Below are 22922 nucleotides of genomic sequence, written 5' to 3'. Positions count from 1 at the left end.
CAAGGAAGTGAGGTGAGGTCACTTCCTTCAGGGAAGTGAATGAGGTCACTGCCTTGGCAACCACTTTGCCCTAACAGTTGTTTCCAAGGGTCCCATGAGAGGGAGGCTGCCCCACCTTCCTGTGACATTTTCACAAGTCATAAAGGTCTATATACCCTAGGAGCCCGGGATCAGCAACCCACCCAGGCCTGATTGTGTCCATCTTCCCTGCATTGAGAAGAGAGAGGCTGATTCAGCCATATCCCTTCATCCTCACTGGGTTGTTGGCCATGGAAGATGACTTTAGACCTCACAGGTCCTACCTAGCTGCCTACATTGGCTCCAGGGATCATTTCTGCATCTACCTTTGAGCTTCTCAGCAGCTGGAGGATTCCCTACATACCTGTATGGCAAGATCAACTCAGGACCTGCTGTTATGTGAAAATAGATTGAGGGAACAGAGTCTGCTTCAGGGTCATATCAGGTTCGATTTGGCTTAGGAGTCATTCTGCTGGATGAATACGGGGATTGGGCAACTGGGATATTTATAAGAATGGAAGGTGAAAACTAGGTAAGAGCTGAAGCACACAAGGGTGTTGGGCCCTTGATTTGGATACATAGTTTTGAATTATGTTCTACAGAGGTGAATCCTCTAAATCCATATACAATGGCATAAGATCTTGTACCTGGGACCACCGAATGTGAAAGAGAACTTCCAGTGATATTGAGATAGTAGACAGGATTCCAGTGTAGGGTAAGGAAGAAGAGTGAGTTTAGGATTTGGGCAAAAGGCCCTTTTTGCAATCGAATGAATTTCTATTAGAGTGTAAATGGGAATGTCAGCACACATGAAGAGTCAGTCACAACAAGGCACTTGGGGAAATAGATATCAATTGGGATGTTAGGAGATCGGGCCAAGTACAAAATGAGTGATAAGATCAGGGATATTTTCAACAGGGGGGTGGTTGAATACACTATCCTAGGAAGAAACAACTATACGCTCACCATAGGATTGAATATTGAAAACAATAGGCAAAGCGGACTTAGATGATTTTAGTAATCCATGCTCTCATTAAAATCAGGCTTTGGAAGAATCATAAGGTGAGTGTCAGTTTTGCATTTGGTGTCCAGAAGATGATGTGATGAAAGGAATACAGGGAGGAGGTGACATGTGTATTTCTTCCACCATTTCTGGGAGCATGTTTTCAAACCCTGTCATTTAGAGTTTGGGGATAAAAATAGGTGCACCCTGGGTTTGCGTATATAGAGATGATGCATGAATAGACCATAGGGTGAATAAAAAATATAACTGGTTACTATTTTAAATAATGGATTGAATTGATATTTTAAAAAATACATGAAATCTGGTATTCAGATAAACATTCAATCCAAGTAGGTGTACGTCTAGTGGTAATATTAGGGTTACTAATTACACCAAACTGTGAGTTTTGCTTCGAAAATGATGATGGAATTCAAAAGTAATGTTTTATAAAAGAAATCTCATGAAAAAGCAAGTAAAGCAACATGGAGAAATACATGGGTTCTGATACAGGGAGTGAATGTAAGTGAATCATATGCATGTCAATTTGTGAATATTGGATGCAATGATACATCCTATGATACGAAGAAATAGGAATTTAACAATTTTGAATGAAAATTTACTTCAAAATACACATCACGTCCCGTATGAATAGACTTTCATTGATGTTAAACTGGGTCACTTACTGAAGAAATATTAGGGTTAGTACTCAATATTCACTGAAGTTCATTTTGAGAATTCAGAAATGAATATGTATGTCAAGAAAATGTATATTTCTGAGAAATATCTTGTGAAAAGTTGATTATAAATCCACCCAGATGGACATTAAAGAATCAAGGTAGTATAAGTATTGACACAGAGATTCAATATTTCAAAGGGCAAAATGAAAAACGAGTCTAAGATATATGCGAACACGTGCCACATAACAATCTTCCACTGTCATCCACCACAATGCCTTGACATTACTATCACCCCAAATAAGACACAATGAGAGGAGAAGAGGAACAAAATCTGTGAATACATATCTGGAATTGGAAATTCTGAGGAGCTCACAAACTTGGGTGTGGCACAAGAGATCCCAATGGTAGGGGACAGGGTAAACATTCCACAAACATGGAACTTTGCTGGCCTAATGAATTCTTGACTATCTGCCTCTGACATTTGTGCACTAGAAATATAGCTTTGTGCTTTAGCTTCCTTTGCAGTGAGACCAGGAAAGCTTGGTCTCAGTCTATGTGAACAGGAGGACATGGTTTCCTATTTCCCAATACGAACAGGAGGCAGCAGAGCTGAATCCTCTCTTTGTAGGTAACTGTGGCCATTGGGGTATGAGTGTCCCCCTTGGGGGGATTGTGAAGACTTTGGCTCACAGTCCAGTTTTAATGGCATTTCTTGCAGCTTCCCTGGAAATTTGGTGTTTGTTTTTGAAATACATAAAGGTCAACCGGGTCACAGTGCTGGAGGGAGCTCTGTCACGTGGGGTGAGTCAGGGTGTGACGGAAAAAACACAAACTGGGCTGCTACCCCATATATCTTTCCCACTTGAGCGTAGCAACTTGATTCTGAGCATCGCACCAGATCCTCTCCCCACAACAACATGCCTTTACATTTTAGGGTCTGCTGGCTGCACCTTGTCAGTCACATGTCATTTGGATACCAATGACAGATCCACAGGGGCTCACCACAGATGTTGGTCACACACCTGCACTCCATTGCTCCAGACCCAGTTCCCTGCTGGCTCCTACTCACTGACATCTCTGTTCTTCTCCATGGTCATGAATTCCACTCAGTCAAAAACGGAAATGGCGGGTTCAGTCATGATGAGCAACAGGAGATCTAAAGGTTCTCCAGGGATTTCTGGTCATGGGATTCTCAAAACCTTCACGTTATTGGCCTAGCCATATTTCAAGAATGAAGAAGTTGGCACTGTGGGTTTTGATTCATTCACGAGCCATTAAGGGTTGAGGAATCTCCTTTCAGTAAAAGCTCTGGAGATCGCATGCAGGCAAGGCTTTTCACGGAGTGGCGAAAGGTCACAGGAACCCAGGCCCATTGGGGGTCTAAAATATGACGTTCATGTGAGTTTTGGCTCTCAACTATAGCTGAAAAGGCGTTAACAGCAAAATCATGTGAAATCCTGGCTGAGATTCCCAGTGCTGTGGAGGAAGCCACCCTCGGCCTAGATCTCAGTTTCCAAGGGCTCCTCTAATGCCTGGCCTTGTAAAATCCCAACTCGATTCATGGCAAGAGTTCTCTGAGATCAGTTCCAGAACTGAGTCTCTAATGGCATCACACCAGAGTTCAAGCTGAGGTGGACCCACTCATCTTTTCCAACCACCACACAAAAGACCACTATTCTAACAAAAACACTCAGACATGGCCCTCCTCTTCTTCCATACAGATACTCATCATAACATTCTGGCTGGGGGTTCCCACAGGGGGAGCAGTCTAAGATGGTGTGCAAAGTAAGGTCTCATGCCCATCATGTGCCAAATGTCATGGTGGCCTGGACACCCTTCCCGAGAAACAGGATAGATAAAATGGGCCTGTAGTTAATACTGCTCTGCTTCTCAAATTCGAGGCCTCCTGCCTGCCAGGGGTAGATTCTTTATGTGTACTGGACTCATGAAAACACCCAAACACCTGTGTGCTAGTTACTGGATGGCTTGCAACAACTCATTTGACCCAGAGGATCCCTGTTCTTACTTCATCGGTGTCAGGAGCCTGACCAGAGGAAGGCAAGAGACTTCATCCAATATTACACTTCTTTTTCATCCTTTTAGATGTGCATGGACACATGGGATTTTTCTTGAGTTTCCTGGGGTGCTGAGAATGTAATTCACAGCCACACACAGGGCCAAGAGTCTGATTCAGACACAGCCTTTACAAAGCACTTTACCTAAAAGGCACAGATTGGGCCTCTTCCTTTCCGTTTGAAACTGTTTTCTGGAGGATTCCCAAAGGAGTGCCCTAAGGCAAACACCTCCCTGACATTCAGGGGAACAGAACAATAGGGAGGAAAGAAGCCTGGAGAAAAACTTTTCTTTAATTGAACACTGTGGCACTGACAGCTCCTAATCATGCAACTTGGGTGGCTATCTATGCAAGCAGGGATTCTCCAGAGAGATCCTTACCAGTCATGCTAATTTTTACTTTTCTGAGATGCTTGGCATTCCCGTCAGCAATCCAGTCCATGGCCTTGTCACAGAGCTTGAAGGTGGTACCGATCTTGTTCACAAAAACACGAACCCCTTCAGAGAGTGGCCAAAATTCTGGAAGAATACAGGAACTTGGGATCTTGGTAGGTGTTTCCCATCTGCAAGACAAGGAGCAGTCCATTCATCAATTGGCCTTAAGGAGTCCTGCAAAGATTTCCACTAGACAGGACACATTCACGGCTGCTTTCTTCTCTCTACTCTCTTTAACCACAAACCCAGTGGGATCCACTGACATAGAAAGACTCACTAGTTAACAGTCCATTTCAAACCAACCAACAACAACAACAACAACAAAAAACACGTTTTTCCTACATGATCTCAGAACATGAGACAAAATGCCAAATTGAAACACACACCCACTAAGACACACAAACCACCCCTGTATTTGGTCTGCATCTATCCACTCTGACCTCTGACTGGTGGGTGAAAATTTGTTCCCCAGCAGTGGCCGGTCCTGTCTCAGCTCTGGTCTCCTTGGCCATCTCTGTGTAGTTGTCAGGAGCCAGCAATGAGCCAACACTTCTTTCTCAGGAAAGGCCCCTGTTCAGACCATTCAAGGCATTTGGCTACCCACAACCACCAGGTGCCAAGAAAGAATGACTCTGGCCTTGGTACAGAAAAAACAAGGGAGCCCACTGGGACTGGAATTGCCTCTGGGTGCCTCGCCTCCTGGATCCCACGTTCAGAGAGTTCTATCACCAAGGAAGTGAGGTGAGGTCACTTCCTTCAGGGAAGTGAATGAGGTCACTGCCTTGGCAACCACTTTGCCCTAACAGTTGTTTCCAAGGGTCCCATGAGAGGGAGGCTGCCCCACCTTCCTGTGACATTTTCACAAGTCATAAAGGTCTATATACCCTAGGAGCCCGGGATCAGCAACCCACCCAGGCCTGATTGTGTCCATCTTCCCTGCATTGAGAAGAGAGAGGCTGATTCAGCCATATCCCTTCATCCTCACTGGGTTGTTGGCCATGGAAGATGACTTTAGACCTCACAGGTCCTACCTAGCTGCCTACATTGGCTCCAGGGATCATTTCTGCATCTACCTTTGAGCTTCTCAGCAGCTGGAGGATTCCCTACATACCTGTATGGCAAGATCAACTCAGGACCTGCTGTTATGTGAAAATAGATTGAGGGAACAGAGTCTGCTTCAGGGTCATATCAGGTTCGATTTGGCTTAGGAGTCATTCTGCTGGATGAATACGGGGATTGGGCAACTGGGATATTTATAAGAATGGAAGGTGAAAACTAGGTAAGAGCTGAAGCACACAAGGGTGTTGGGCCCTTGATTTGGATACATAGTTTTGAATTATGTTCTACAGAGGTGAATCCTCTAAATCCATATACAATGGCATAAGATCTTGTACCTGGGACCACTGAATGTGAAAGAGAACTTCCAGTGATATTGAGATAGTAGACAGGATTCCAGTGTAGGGTAAGGAAGAAGAGTGAGTTTAGGATTTGGGCAAAAGGCCCTTTTTGCAATCGAATGAATTTCTATTAGAGTGTAAATGGGAATGTCAGCACACATGAAGAGTCAGTCACAACAAGGCACTTGGGGAAATAGATATCAATTGGGATGTTAGGAGATCGGGCCAAGTACAAAATGAGTGATTAGATCAGGGATATTTTCAACAGGGGGGTGGTTGAATACACTATCCTAGGAAGAAACAACTATACGCTCACCATAGGATTGAATATTGAAAACAATAGGCAAAGCGGACTTAGATGATTTTAGTAATCCATGCTCTCATTAAAATCAGGCTTTGGAAGAATCATAAGGTGAGTGTCAGTTTTGCATTTGGTGTCCAGAAGATGATGTGATGAAAGGAATACAGGGAGGAGGTGACATGTGTATTTCTTCCACCATTTCTGGGAGCATGTTTTCAAACCCTGTCATTTAGAGTTTGGGGATAAAAATAGGTGCACCCTGGGTTTGCGTATATAGAGATGATGCATGAATAGACCATAGGGTGAATAAAAAATATAACTGGTTACTATTTTAAATAATGGATTGAATTGATATTTTAAAAAATACATGAAATCTGGTATTCAGATAAACATTCAATCCAAGTAGGTGTACGTCTAGTGGTAATATTAGGGTTACTAATTACACCAAACTGTGAGTTTTGCTTCGAAAATGATGATGGAATTCAAAAGTAATGTTTTATAAAAGAAATCTCATGAAAAAGCAAGTAAAGCAACATGGAGAAATACATGGGTTCTGATACAGGGAGTGAATGTAAGTGAATCATATGCATGTCAATTTGTGAATATTGGATGCAATGATACATCCTATGATACGAAGAAATAGGAATTTAACAATTTTGAATGAAAATTTACTTCAAAATACACATCACGTCCCGTATGAATAGACTTTCATTGATGTTAAACTGGGTCACTTACTGAAGAAATATTAGGGTTAGTACTCAATATTCACTGAAGTTCATTTTGAGAATTCAGAAATGAATATGTATGTCAAGAAAATGTATATTTCTGAGAAATATCTTGTGAAAAGTTGATTATAAATCCACCCAGATGGACATTAAAGAATCAAGGTAGTATAAGTATTGACACAGAGATTCAATATTTCAAAGGGCAAAATGAAAAACGAGTCTAAGATATATGCGAACACGTGCCACATAACAATCTTCCACTGTCATCCACCACAATGCCTTGACATTACTATCACCCCAAATAAGACACAATGAGAGGAGAAGAGGAACAAAATCTGTGAATACATATCTGGAATTGGAAATTCTGAGGAGCTCACAAACTTGGGTGTGGCACAAGAGATCCCAATGGTAGGGGATAGGGTAAACATTCCACAAACATGGAACTTTGCTGGCCTAATGACTTCTTGACTATCTGCCTCTGACATTTGTGCACTAGAAATATAGCTTTGTGCTTTAGCTTCCTTTGCAGTGAGACCAGGAAAGCTTGGTCTCAGTCTATGTGAACAAGAGAACATGGTTTCCTATTTCCCAATACGAACAGGAGGCAGCAGAGCTGAATCCTCTCTTTGCAGGTAACTGTGGCCGTTGGGGTATGAGTGTCTCCCTGGGGGGATTGTGAAGCCTTTGGCTCACAGTCCAGTTTTAATGGCATTTCTTGCAGCTTCCCTGGAAATTTGGTGTTTGTTTTTGAAATACATAAAGGTCAACCGGGACACAGTGCTGGAGGGAGCTCTGTCACGTGGGGTGAGTCAGGGTCTGACGGAAAAAACACAAACTGGGCTGCTACCCCATATATCTTTCCCAATTGAGCGTAGCAAATTGATTCTGAGCATCGCACCAGATCCTCTCCCCACAACAACATGCCTTTACATTTTAGGGTCTGCTGGCTGCACCTTGTCAGTCACATGTCATTTGGATACCAATGACAGAACCACAGGGGCTCACCACAGATGTTGGTCACACACCTGCACTCCATTGCTCCAGACCCAGTTCCCTGCTGGCTCCTACTCACTGACATCTCTGTTCTTCACCATGGTCATGAATTCCACTCAGTCAAAAACGGCAATGGCGGGTTCAGTCATGATGAGCAACAGGAGATCTAAAGGTTCTCCAGGGATTTCTGGTCATGGGATTCTCAAAACCTTCATGTTATTGGCCTAGCCATATTTCAAGAATGAAGAAGTTGGCACTGTGGGTTTTGATTCATTCACGAGCCATTAAGGGTTGAGGAATCTCCTTTCAGTAAAAGCTCTGGAGATCGCATGCAGGCAAGGCTTTTCACGGAGTGGCGAAAGGTCACAGGAACCCAGGCCCATTGGGGGTCTAAATTATGAGGTTCATGTGAGTTTTGGCTCTCAACTATAGCTGAAAAGGCTTTAACAGCAAAATCATGTGAAATCCTGGCTGAGATTCCCAGTGCTGTGGAGGAAGCCACCCTCGGCCTAGATCTCAGTTTCCAAGGGCTCCTCTAATGCCTGGCCTTGTAAAATCCCAACTCGATTCATGGCAAGAGTTCTCTGAGATCAGTTCCAGAACTGAGTCTCTAATGGCATCACACCAGAGTTCAAGCTGAGGTGGACCCACTCATCTTTTCCAACCACCACACAAAAGACCACTATTCTAACAAAAACACTCAGACATGGCCCTCCTCTTCTTCCATACAGATACTCATCATAACATTCTGGCTGGGGGTTTCCATAGGGGGAGCAGTCTAAGATGGTGTGCAAAGTAAGGTCTCATGCCCATCATGTGCCAAATGTCATGGTGGCCTGGACACCCTTCCTGAGAAACAGGATAGATAAAATGGGCCTGTAGTTAATACTGCTCTGCTTCTCAAATTCGAGGCCTCCTGCCTGCCAGGGGTAGATTCTTTATATGTACTGGACTCATGAAAACACCCAAACACCTGTGTGCTAGTTACTGGATGGCTTGCAACAACTCATTTGACCCAGAGGATCCCTGTTCTTACTTCATCGGTGTCAGGAGCCTGACCAGAGGAAGGCAAGAGACTTCATCCAATATTACACTTCTTTTTCATCCTTTTAGATGTGCATGGACACATGGGATTTTTCTTGAGTTTCCTGGGGTGCTGAGAATGTAATTCACAGCCACACACAGGGCCAAGAGTCTGATTCAGACACAGCCTTTACAAAGCACTTTACCTAAAAGGCACAGATTGGGCCTCTTCCTTTCCGTTTGAAACTGTTTTCTGGAGGATTCCCAAAGGAGTGCCCTAAGGAAAACACCTCCCTGACATTCAGGGGAACAGAACAATAGGGAGGAAAGAAGCCTGGAGAAAAACTTTTCTTTAATTGAACACTGTGGCACTGACAGCTCCTAATCATGCAACTTGGGTGGCTATCTATGCAAGCAGGGATTCTCCAGAGAGATCCTTACCAGTCATGCTAATTTTTACTTTTCTGAGATGCTTGGCATTCCCGTCAGCAATCCAGTCCATGGCCTTGTCACAGAGCTTGAAGGTGGTACCGATCTTGTTCACAAAAACACGAACCCCTTCAGAGAGTGGCCAAAATTCTGGAAGAATACAGGAACTTGGGATCTTGGTAGGTGTTTCCCATCTGCAAGACAAGGAGCAGTCCATTCATCAATTGGCCTTAAGGAGTCCTGCAAAGATTTCCACTAGACAGGACACATTCACGGCTGCTTTCTTCTCTCTACTCTCTTTAACCACAAACCCAGTGGGATCCACTGACATAGAAAGACTCACTAGTTAACAGTCCATTTCAAACCAACCAACAACAACAACAACAACAAAAAACACGTTTTTCCTACATGATCTCAGAACATGAGACAAAATGCCAAATTGAAACACACACCCACTAAGACACACAAACCACCCCTGTATTTGGTCTGCATCTATCCACTCTGACCTCTGACTGGTGGGTGAAAATTTGTTCCCCAGCAGTGGCCGGTCCTGTCTCAGCTCTGGTCTCCTTGGCCATCTCTGTGTAGTTGTCAGGAGCCAGCAATGAGCCAACACTTCTTTCTCAGGAAAGGCCCCTGTTCAGACCATTCAAGGCATTTGGCTACCCACAACCACCAGGTGCCAAGAAAGAATGACTCTGGCCTTGGTACAGAAAAAACAAGGGAGCCCACTGGGACTGGAATTGCCTCTGGGTGCCTCGCCTCCTGGATCCCACGTTCAGAGAGTTCTATCACCAAGGAAGTGAGGTGAGGTCACTTCCTTCAGGGAAGTGAATGAGGTCACTGCCTTGGCAACCACTTTGCCCTAACAGTTGTTTCCAAGGGTCCCATGAGAGGGAGGCTGCCCCACCTTCCTGTGACATTTTCACAAGTCATAAAGGTCTATATACCCTAGGAGCCCGGGATCAGCAACCCACCCAGGCCTGATTGTGTCCATCTTCCCTGCATTGAGAAGAGAGAGGCTGATTCAGCCATATCCCTTCATCCTCACTGGGTTGTTGGCCATGGAAGATGACTTTAGACCTCACAGGTCCTACCTAGCTGCCTACATTGGCTCCAGGGATCATTTCTGCATCTACCTTTGAGCTTCTCAGCAGCTGGAGGATTCCCTACATACCTGTATGGCAAGATCAACTCAGGACCTGCTGTTATGTGAAAATAGATTGAGGGAACAGAGTCTGCTTCAGGGTCATATCAGGTTCGATTTGGCTTAGGAGTCATTCTGCTGGATGAATACGGGGATTGGGCAACTGGGATATTTATAAGAATGGAAGGTGAAAACTAGGTAAGAGCTGAAGCACACAAGGGTGTTGGGCCCTTGATTTGGATACATAGTTTTGAATGATGTTCTGCAGAGGTGAATCCTCTAAATCCATATACAATGGCATAAGATCTTGGACCTGGGACCACTGTATGTGAAAGAGAACTTCCAGTGATATTGAGAGAGTAGACAGGATTCCAGTGTAGGGTAAGGAAGAAGAGTGAGTTTAGGATTTGGGCAAAAGGCCCTTTTTGCAATCGAATGAATTTCTATTAGAGTGTAAATGGGAATGTCAGCACACATGAAGAGTCAGTCACAACAAGGCACTTGGGGAAATAGATATCAATTGGGATGTTAGGAGATCGGGCAAAGTACAAAATGAGTGATAAGATCAGGGATATTTTCAACAGGGGGGTGGTTGAATACACTATCCTAGGAAGAAACAAGTGTACGCTCACCATAGGATTGAATATTGAAAACAATAGGCAAAGCGGACTTAGATGATTTTAGTAATCCATGCTCTCATTAAAATCAGGCTTTGGAAGAATCATAAGGTGAGTGTGAGTTTTGCATTTGGTGTCCAGAAGATGATGTGATGAAAGGAATACATGGAGGAGGTGACATGTGTATTTCTTCCACCATTACTGGGAGCATGTTTTCAAACCCTGTCATTTAGAGTTTGGGGATAAAAATAGGTGCACCCTGGGTTTACGTATATAGAGATGATGCATGAATAGACCATAGGGTGAATAAAAAATATAACTGGTTACTATTTTAAATAATGGATTGAATTGATATTTTAAAAAATACATGAAATCTGGTATTCAGATAAACATTCAATCCAAGTAGGTGTACGTCTAGTGGTAATATTAGGGTTACTAATTACACCAAACTATGAGTTTTGCTTCGAAAATGATGATGGAATTCAAAAGTAATGTTTTATAAAAGAAATCTCATGAAAAAGCAAGTAAAGCAACATGGAGAAATACATGGGTTCTGATACAGGGAGTGAATGTAAGTGAATCATATGCATGTCAATATGTGAATATTGGATGAAATGATACATCCTATGATACGAAGAAATAGGAATTTAACAATTTTGAATGAAAATTTACTTCAAAACACACATCACGTCCCGTATGAATAGACTTTCATTGATGTTAAACTGGTTCACTGACTGAAGAAATATTAGGGTTAGTACTCAATATTCACTGAAGTTCATTTTGAGAATTCAGAAATGAATATGTATGTCAAGAAAATGTATATTTCTGAGAAATATCTTGTGAAAAGTAGATTATAAATCCACCCAGATGGACATTAAAGAATCAAGGTAGTATAAGTATTGACACAGAGATTCAATATTTCAAAGGGCAAAATGAAAAACGAGTCTAAGATATATGCGAACACGTGCCACATAACAATCTTCCACTGTCATCCACCACGATGCCTTGACATTACTATCACCCCAAATAAGACACAATGAGAGGAGAAGAGGAACAAAATCTGTGAATACATATCTGGAATTGGAAATTCTGAGGAGCTCACAAACTTGGGTGTGGCACAAGAGATCCCAATGGTAGGGGACAGGGTAAACATTCCACAAACATGGAACTTTGCTGGCCTAATGACTTCTTGACTATCTGCCTCTGACATTTGTGCACTAGAAATATAGCTTTGTGCTTTAGCTTCCTTTGCAGTGAGACCAGGAAAGCTTGGTCTCAGTCTATGTGAACAGGAGGACATGGTTTCCTATTTCCCAATACGAACAGGAGGCAGCAGAGCTGAATCCTCTCTTTGCAGGTAACTGTGGCCGTTGGGGTATGAGTGTCTCCCTGGGGGGATTGTGAAGCCTTTGGCTCACAGTCCAGTTTTAATGGCATTTCTTGCAGCTTCCCTGGAAATTTGGTGTTTGTTTTTGAAATACATAAAGGTCAACCGGGACACAGTGCTGGAGGGAGCTCTGTCATGTGGGGTGAGTCAGGGTCTGACGGAAAAAACACAAACTGGGCTGCTACGCCATATATCTTTCCCACTTGAGCGTAGCAACTTGATTCTGAGCATCGCACCAGATCCTCTCCCCACAACAACATGAGTTTACATTTTAGGGTCTGCTGGCTGCACCTTGTCAGTCACATGTCATTTGGATACCAATGACAGAACCACAGGGGCTCACCACAGATGTTGGTCACACACCTGCACTCCATTGCTCCAGACCCAGTTCCCTGCTGGCTCCTACTCACTGACATCTCTGTTCTTCACCATGGTCATGAATTCCACTCAGTCAAAAACGGCAATGGCGGGTTCAGTCATGATGAGCAACAGGAGATCTAAAGGTTCTCCAGGGATTTCTGGTCATGGGATTCTCAAAACCTTCATGTTATTGGCCTAGCCATATTTCAACAATGAAGAAGTTGGCACTGTGGGTTTTGATTCATTCACGAGCCATTAAGGGTTGAGGAATCTCCTTTCAGTAAAAGCTCTGGAGATCGCATGCAGGCAAGGCTTTTCACGGAGTGGCGAAAGGTCACAGGAACCCAGGCCCATTGGGGGTCTAAAATATGAGGTTCATGTGAGTTTTGGCTCTCAACTATAGCTGAAAAGGCGTTAACAGCAAAATCATGTGAAATCCTGGCTGAGATTCCCAGTGCTGTGGAGGAAGCCACCCTCGGCCTAGATCTCAGTTTCCAAGGGCTCCTCTAATGCCTGGCCTTGTAAAATCCCAACTCGATTCATGGCAAGAGTTCTCTGAGATCAGTTCCAGAACTGAGTCTCTAATGGCATCACACCAGAGTTCAAGCTGAGGTGGACCCACTCATCTTTTCCAACCACCACACAAAAGACCACTATTGTAACAAAAACACTCCCACATGGCCCTCCTCTTCTTCCATACAGATACTCATCATAACATTCTGGCTGGGGGTTCCCATAGGGGGAGCAGTCTAAGATGGTGTGCAAAGTAAGGTCTCATGCCCATCATGTGCCAAATGTCATGGTGGCCTGGACACCCTTCCTGAGAAACAGGATAGATAAAATGGGCCTGTAGTTAATACTGCTCTGCTTCTCAAATTCGAGGCCTCCTGCCTGCCAGGGGTAGATTCTTTATGTGTACTGGACTCATGAAAACACCCAAACACCTGTGTGCTAGTTACTGGATGGCTTGCAACAACTCATTTGACCCAGAGGATCCCTGTTCTTACTTCATCGGTGTCAGGAGCCTGACCAGAGGAAGGCAAGAGACTTCATCCAATATTACACTTCTTTTTCATCCTTTTAGATGTGCATGGACACATGGGATTTTTCTTGAGTTTCCTGGGGTGCTGAGAATGTAATTCACAGCCACACACAGGGCCAAGAGTCTGATTCAGACACAGCCTTTACAAAGCACTTTACCTAAAAGGCACAGATTGGGCCTCTTCCTTTCCGTTTGAAACTGTTTTCTGGAGGATTCCCAAAGGAGTGCCCTAAGGCAAACACCTCCCTGACATTCAGGGGAACAGAACAATAGGGAGGAAAGAAGCCTGGAGAAAAACTTTTCTTTAATTGAACACTGTGGCACTGACAGCTCCTAATCATGCAACTTGGGTGGCTATCTATGCAAGCAGGGATTCTCCAGAGAGATCCTTACCAGTCATGCTAATTTTTACTTTTCTGAGATGCTTGGCATTCCCGTCAGCAATCCAGTCCATGGCCTTGTCACAGAGCTTGAAGGTGGTACCCATCTTGTTCACAAAAACACGAACCCCTTCAGAGAGTGGCCAAAATTCTGGAAGAATACAGGAACTTGGGATCTTGGTAGGTGTTTCCCATCTGCAAGACAAGCAGCAGTCCATTCATCAATTGGCCTTGAGGAGTCCTGCAAAGATTTCCACTAGGCAGGACACATTCACGGCTGCATTCTTCTCTCTACTCTCTTTAACCACAAACCCAGTGGGATCCACTGACTCTATAGAAAGATTCACTAGTTAACAGTCCATTTCAAACCAACAAACAACAACAACAACAAACACGTTTTTCCTACATGATCTCAGAACATGAGACAAAATGCCAAATTGAAACACACACCCACTAAGACACACAAACCACCCCTGTATTTGGTCTGCATCTATCCACTCTGACCTCTGACTGGTGGGTGAAAATTTGTTCCCCAGCAGTGGCCGGTCCTGTCTCAGCTCTGGTCTCCTTGGCCATCTCTGTGTAGTTGTCAGGAGCCAGCAATGAGCCAACACTTCTTTCTCAGGAAAGGCCCCTGTTCAGACCATTCAAGGCATTTGGCTACCCACACATCACCAGGTGCCAAGAAAGAATGACTCTGGCCTTGGTACAGAAAAAACAAGGGAGCCCACTGAGACTGGAATTGCCTCTGGGTTCCTCGCCTCCTGGATCCCACGTTCAGAGAGTTCCATCACCAAGGAAGTGAGGTGAGGTCACTTCCTTCAGGGAAGTGAATGAGGTCACTGCCTTGGCAACCACTTTGTCCTAACAGTTGTTTCCAAGGGTCCCATGAGAGGGAGGCTGCCCCACCTTCCTGTGACATTTTCACAAGTCATAAAGGTCTATATACCCTAGGAGCCCGGGATCAGCAACCCACCCAGGCCTGATTGTGTCCATCTTCCCTGCATTGAGAAGAGAGAGGCTGATTCAGCCACATCCCTTCATGCTCACTGGGTTGTTGGCCATGGAAGATGACTTTAGACCTCACAGGTCCTACCTAGCTGCCTACATTGGCTCCAGGGATCATTTCTGCATCTACCTTTGAGCTTCTCAGCAGCTGGAGGATTCCCTACATACCTGTATGGCAAGATCAACTCAGGACCTGCTGTTATGTGAAAATAGATTGAGGGAACAGAGTCTGCTTCAGGGTCATATCAGGTTCGATTTGGCTTAGGAGTCATTCTGCTGGATGAATACGGGGATTGGGCAACTGGGATATTTATAAGAATGGAAGGTGAAAACTAGGTAAGAGCTGAAGCACACAAGGGTGTTGGGCCCTTGATTTGGATACATAGTTTTGAATTATGTTCTGCAGAGGTGAATCCTCTAAATCCATATACAATGGCATAAGATCTTGTACCTGGGACCACTGAATGTGAAAGAGAACTTCCAGTGATATTGAGATAGTAGACAGGATTCCAGTGTAGGGTAAGGAAGAAGAGTGAGTTTAGGATTTGGGCAAAAGGCCCTTTTTGCAATCGAATGAATTTCTATTAGAGTGTAAATGGGAATGTCAGCACACATGAAGAGTCAGTCACAACAAGGCACTTGGGGAAATAGATATCAATTGGGATGTTAGGAGATCGGGCCAAGTACAAAATGAGTGATAAGATCAGGGATATTTTCAACAGGGGGGTGGTTGAATACACTATCCTAGGAAGAAACAAGTGTACGCTCACCATAGGATTGAATATTGAAAACAATAGGCAAAGCGGACTTAGATGATTTTAGTAATCCATGCTCTCATTAAAATCAGGCTTTGGAAGAATCATAAGGTCAGTTGAGTTTTGCATTTGGTGTCCAGAAGATGATGTGATGAAAGGAATACAGGGAGGAGGTGACATGTGTATTTCTTCCACCATTTCTGGGAGCATGTTTTCAAACCCTGTCTAATTTAGAGTTTGGGGATAAAAATAGGTGCACCCTGGGTTTACATATATAGAGATGATGCATGAATAGACCATAGGGTGAATAAAAAATATAACTGGTTACTATTTGAAATAATGGATTGAATTGATATTTTAAAAAATACATGAAATCTGGTATTCAGATAAACATTCAATCCAAGTAGGTGTACGTCTAGTGGTAATATTAGGGTTACTAATTACACCAAACTGTGAGTTTTGCTTCGAAAATGATGATGGAATTCAAAAGTAGTGTTTTATAAAAGAAATCTCATGAAAAAGCAAGTAAAGCAACATGGAGAAATACATGGGTTCTGATACAGGGAGTGAATGTAAGTGAATCATATGCATGTCAATTTGTGAATATTGGATGAAATGATACATCCTATGATACGAAGAAATAGGAATTTAACAATTTTGAATGAAAACTTACTTCAAAATACACATCACGTCCCGTATGAATAGACTTTCATTGATGTTAAACTGGTTCACTGACTGAAGAAATATTAGGGTTAGTACTCAATATTCACTGAAGTTCATTTTGAGAATTCAGAAATGAATATGTATGTCAAGAAAATGTATATTTCTGAGAAATATCTTGTGAAAAGTGGATTATAAATCCACCCAGATGGACATTAAAGAATCAAGGTAGTATAAGTATTGACACAGAGATTGAATATTTCAAAGGGCAAAATGAAAAACGAGTCTAAGATATATGCGAACACGTGCCACATAACAATCTTCCACTGTCATCCACCACGATGCCTTGACATTACTATCACCCCAAATAAGACACAATGAGAGGAGAAGAGGAACAAAATCTGTGAATACATATCTGGAATTGGAAATTCTGAGGAGCTCACAAACTTGGGTGTGGCACAAGAGATCCCAATGGTAGGGGACAGTGTAAACATTCCACAAACATGGAACTTTGCTGGCCTAATGAATTCTTGACTATCTGCCTCTGACATTTGTGCACTAGAAATATAGCTTTGTGCTTTAGCTTCCTTTGCAGTGAGACCAGGAAAGCTTGGTCTCAGTCTATGTGAACAGGAGGACATGGTTTCCTATTTCCCAATACGAACAGGAGGCAGCAGAGCTGAATCCTCTCTTTGTAGGTAACTGTGGCCATTGGGGTATGAGTGTCCCCCTTGGGGGGATTGTGAAGCCTTTGGCTCACAGTCCAGTTTTAATGGCATTTCTTGCAGCTTCCCTGGAAATTTGGTGTTTGTTTTTGAAATACATAAAGGTCAACCGGGACACAGTGCTGGAGGGAACTCTGTCACGTGGGGTGAGTCAGGGTCTGACGGAAAAAACAGAAACTGGGCTGCTACCCCATATATCTTTCCCACTTGAGCGTAGCAACTTGATTCTGAGCATCGCACCAGATCCTCTCCCCACAACAACATGAGTTTACATTTTAGGGTCTGCTGGCTGCACCTTGTCAGTCACATGTCATTTGGATACCAATGACAGAACCACAGGGGCTCACCACAGATGTTGGTCACACACCTGCACTCCATTGCTCCAGACCCAGTTCCCTGCTGGCTCCTACTCACTGACATCTCTGTTCTTCACCATGGTCATGAATTCCACTCAGTCAAAAACGGCAATGGCGGGTTCAGTCATGATGAGCAACAGTAGATCTAAAGGTTCTCCAGGGATTTCTGGTCATGGGATTCTCAAAACCTTCATGTTATTGGCCTAGCCATATTTCAACAATGGAGAAGTTGGCACTGTGGGTTTTGATTCATTCACGAGCCATTAAGGGTTGAGGAATCTCCTTTCAGTAAAAGCTCTGGAGATCGCATGCAGGCAAGGCTTTTCACGGAGTGGCGAAAGGTCACAGGAATCCAGGCCCATTGGGGGTCTAAAATATGAGGTTCATGTGAGTTTTGGCTCTCAACTATAGCTGAAAAGGCTTTAACAGCAAAATCATGTGAAATCCTGGCTGAGATTCCCAGTGCTGTGGAGGAAGCCACCCTCGGCCTAGATCTCAGTTTCCAAGGGCTCCTCTAATGCCTGGCCTTGAAAAATCCCAACACGATTCATTCCAAGAGTTCTCTGAGATCAGTTCCAGAACTGAGTCTCTAATGGCATCACACCAGAGTTCAAGCTGAGGTGGACCCACTCATCTTTTCCAACCACCACACAAAAGACCACTATTGTACCAAAACCCTCAGACATGGCCCTCCTCTTCTTCCATACAGATACTCATCATAACATTCTGGCTGGGGGTTTCCATAGGGGGAGCAGTCTAAGATGGTGTGCAAAGTAAGGTCTCATGCCCATCATGTGCCAAATGTCATGGTGGCCTGGACACCCTTCCTGAGAAACAGGATAGATAAAATGGGCCTGTAGTTAATACTGCTCTGCTTCTCAAATTCGAGGCCTCCTGCCTGCCAGGGGTAGATTCTTTATGTGTACTGGACTCATGAAAACACCCAAACACCTGTGTGCTAGTTACTGGATGGCTTGCAACAACTCATTTGACCCAGAGGATCCCTGTTCTTACTTCATCGGTGTCAGGAGCCTGACCAGAGGAAGGCAAGAGACTTCATCCAATATTACACTTCTTTTTCATCCTTTTAGATGTGCATGGACACATGGGATTTTTCTTGAGTTTCCTGGGGTGCTGAGAATGTAATTCACAGCCACACACAGGGCCAAGAGTCTGATTCAGACACAGCCTTTACAAAGCACTTTACCTAAAAGGCACAGATTGGGCCTCTTCCTTTCCGTTTGAAACTGTTTTCTGGAGGATTCCCAAAGGAGTGCCCTAAGGAAAACACCTCCCTGACATTCAGGGGAACAGAACAATAGGGTGGAAAGAAGCCTGGAGAAAATCTTTTCTTTAATTGAACACTGTGGCACTGACAGCTCCTAATCATGCAACTTGGGTGGCTATCTATGCAAGCAGGGATTCTCCAGAGAGATCCTTACCAGTCATGCTAATTTTTACTTTTCAGAGATGCTTGGCATTCCCGTCAGCAATCCAGTCCATGGCCTTGTCACAGAGCTTGAAGGTGGTACCCATCTTGTTCACAAAAACACGAACCCCTTCAGAGAGTGGCCAAAATTCTGGAAGAATACAGGAACTTGGGATCTTGGTAGGTGTTTCCCATCTGCAAGACAAGCAGCAGTCCATTCATCAATTGGCCTTGAGGAGTCCTGCAAAGATTTCCACTAGGCAGGACACATTCACGGCTGCATTCTTCTCTCTACTCTCTTTAACCACAAACCCAGTGGGATCCACTGTCTCTATAGAAAGACTCACTAGTTAACAGTCCATTTCAAACCAACAAACAACAACAGCAACAACAAACACGTTTTTCCTACATGATCTCAGAACATGTGACAAAATGCCAAATTGAAACACACACCCACTAAGACACACAAACCACCCCTGTATTTGGTCTGCATCTATCCACTCTGACCTCTGACTGGTGGGTGAAAATTTGTTCCCCAGCAGTGGCCGGTCCTGTCTCAGCTCTGGTCTCCTTGGCCATCTCTGTGTAGTTGTCAGGAGCCAGCAATGAGCCAACACTTCTTTCTCAGGAAAGGCCCCTGTTCAGACCATTCAAGGCAATTGGCTACCCACACATCACCAGGTGCCAAGAAAGAATGACTCTGGCCTTGGTACAGAAAAAACAAGGGAGCCCACTGGGACTGGAATTGCCTCTGGGTTCCTCGCCTCCTGGATCCCACGTTCAGAGAGTTCCATCACCAAGGAAGTGAGGTGAGGTCACTTCCTTCAGAGAAGTGAATGAGGTCACTGCCTTGGCAACCACTTTGTCCTAACAGTTGTTTCCAAGGGTCCCATGAGAGGGAGGCTGCCCCACCTTCCTGTGACATTTTCACAAGTCATAAAGGTCTATATACCCTAGGAGCCCGGGATCAGCAACCCACCCAGGCCTGATTGTGTCCATCTTCCCTGCATTGAGAAGAGAGAGGCTGATTCAGCCACATCCCTTCATGCTCACTGGGTTGTTGGCCATGGAAGATGACTTTAGACCTCACAGGTCCTACCTAGCTGCCTACATTGGCTCCAGGGATCATTTCTGCATCTACCTTTGAGCTTCTCAGCAGCTGGAGGATTCCCTACATACCTGTATGGCAAGATCAACTCAGGACCTGCTGTTATGTGAAAATAGATTGAGGGAACAGAGTCTGCTTCAGGGTCATATCAGGTTCGATTTGGCTTAGGAGTCATTCTGCTGGATGAATACGGGGATTGGGCAACTGGGATATTTATAAGAATGGAAGGTGAAAACTAGGTAAGAGCTGAAGCACACAAGGGTGTTGGGCCCTTGATTTGGATACATAGTTTTGAATTATGTTCTGCAGAGGTGAATCCTCTAAATCCATATACAATGGCATAAGATCTTGTACCTGGGACCACCGAATGTGAAAGAGAACTTCCAGTGATATTGAGATAGTAGACAGGATTCCAGTGTAGGGTAAGGAAGAAGAGTGAGTTTAGGATTTGGGCAAAAGGCCCTTTTTGCAATCGAATGAATTTCTATTAGAGTGTAAATGGGAATGTCAGCACACATGAAGAGTCAGTCACAACAAGGCACTTGGGGAAATAGATATCAATTGGGATGTTAAGAGATCGGGCCAAGTACAAAATGAGTGATAAGATCAGGGATATTTTCAACAGGGGGGTGGTTGAATACACTATCCTAGGAAGAAACAAGTGTACGCTCACCATAGGATTGAATATTGAAAACAATAGGCAAAGCGGACTTAGATGATTTTAGTAATCCATGCTCTCATTAAAATCAGGCTTTGGAAGAATCATAAGGTGAGTGTCAGTTTTGCATTTGGTGTCCAGAAGATGATGTGATGAAAGGAGTACAGGGAGGAGGTGACATGTGTATTTCTTCCACCATTTTTGGGAGCATGTTTTCAAACCCTGTCATTTAGAGTTTGGGGATAAAAATAGGTGCACCCTGGGTTTATGTATATAGAGATGATGCATGAATAGACCATAGGGTGAATAAAAAATATAACTGGTTACTATTTGAAATAATGGATTGAATTGATATTTTAAAAAATACATGAAATCTGGTATTCAGATAAACATTCAATCCAAGTAGGTGTACGTCTAGTGGTAATATTAGGGTTACTAATTACACCAAACTGTGAGTTTTGCTTCGAAAATGATGATGGAATTCAAAAGTAATGTTTTATAAAAGAAATCTCATGAAAAAGCAAGTAAAGCAACATGGAGAAATACATGGGTTCTGATACAGGGAGTGAATGTAAGTGAATCATATGCATGTCAATTTGTGAATATTGGATGCAATGATACATCCTATGATACGAAGAAATAGGAATTTAACAATTTTGAATGAAAATTTACTTCAAAATACACATCACGTCCCGTATGAATAGACTTTCATTGATGTTAAACTGGGTCACTTACTGAAGAAATATTAGGGTTAGTACTCAATATTCACTGAAGTTCATTTTGAGAATTCAGAAATGAATATGTATGTCAAGAAAATGTATATTTCTGAGAAATATCTTGTGAAAAGTTGATTATAAATCCACCCAGATGGACATTAAAGAATCAAGGTAGTATAAGTATTGACACAGAGATTGAATATTTCAAAGGGCAAAATGAAAAACGAGTCTAAGATATATGCGAACACGTGCCACATAACAATCTTCCACTGTCATCCACCACAATGCCTTGACATTACTATCACCCCAAATAAGACACAATGAGAGGAGAAGAGGAACAAAATCTGTGAATACATATCTGGAATTGGAAATTCTGAGGAGCTCACAAACTTGGGTGTGGCACAAGAGATCCCAATGGTAGGGGACAGGGTAAACATTCCACAAACATGGAACTTTGCTGGCCTAATGAATTCTTGACTATCTGCCTCTGACATTTGTGCACTAGAAATATAGCTTTGTGCTTTAGCTTCCTTTGCAGTGAGACCAGGAAAGCTTGGTCTCAGTCTATGTGAACAGGAGGACATGGTTTCCTATTTCCCAATACTAACAGGAGGCAGCAGAGCTGAATCCTCTCTTTGTAGGTAACTGTGGCCATTGGGGTATGAGTGTCCCCCTTGGGGGGATTGTGAAGACTTTGGCTCACAGTCCAGTTTTAATGGCATTTCTTGCAGCTTCCCTGGAAATTTGGTGTTTGTTTTTGAAATACATAAAGGTCAACCGGGTCACAGTGCTGGAGGGAGCTCTGTCACGTGGGGTGAGTCAGGGTGTGACGGAAAAAACACAAACTGGGCTGCTACCCCATATATCTTTCCCACTTGAGCGTAGCAACTTGATTCTGAGCATCGCACCAGATCCTCTCCCCACAACAACATGCCTTTACATTTTAGGGTCTGCTGGCTGCACCTTGTCAGTCACATGTCATTTGGATACCAATGACAGATCCACAGGGGCTCACCACAGATGTTGGTCACACACCTGCACTCCATTGCTCCAGACCCAGTTCCCTGCTGGCTCCTACTCACTGACATCTCTGTTCTTCTCCATGGTCATGAATTCCACTCAGTCAAAAACGGAAATGGCGGGTTCAGTCATGATGAGCAACAGGAGATCTAAAGGTTCTCCAGGGATTTCTGGTCATGGGATTCTCAAAACCTTCACGTTATTGGCCTAGCCATATTTCAAGAATGAAGAAGTTGGCACTGTGGGTTTTGATTCATTCACGAGCCATTAAGGGTTGAGGAATCTCCTTTCAGTAAAAGCTCTGGAGATCGCATGCAGGCAAGGCTTTTCACGGAGTGGCGAAAGGTCACAGGAACCCAGGCCCATTGGGGGTCTAAAATATGACGTTCATGTGAGTTTTGGCTCTCAACTATAGCTGAAAAGGCGTTAACAGCAAAATCATGTGAAATCCTGGCTGAGATTCCCAGTGCTGTGGAGGAA

This window comes from Urocitellus parryii, chromosome 16, assembly GCF_045843805.1.
Source record: "Urocitellus parryii isolate mUroPar1 chromosome 16, mUroPar1.hap1, whole genome shotgun sequence".
In the NCBI taxonomy this organism is placed as follows: domain Eukaryota; kingdom Metazoa; phylum Chordata; class Mammalia; order Rodentia; family Sciuridae; genus Urocitellus; species Urocitellus parryii.
Note: the sequence above shows the minus strand (reverse complement) of the source record.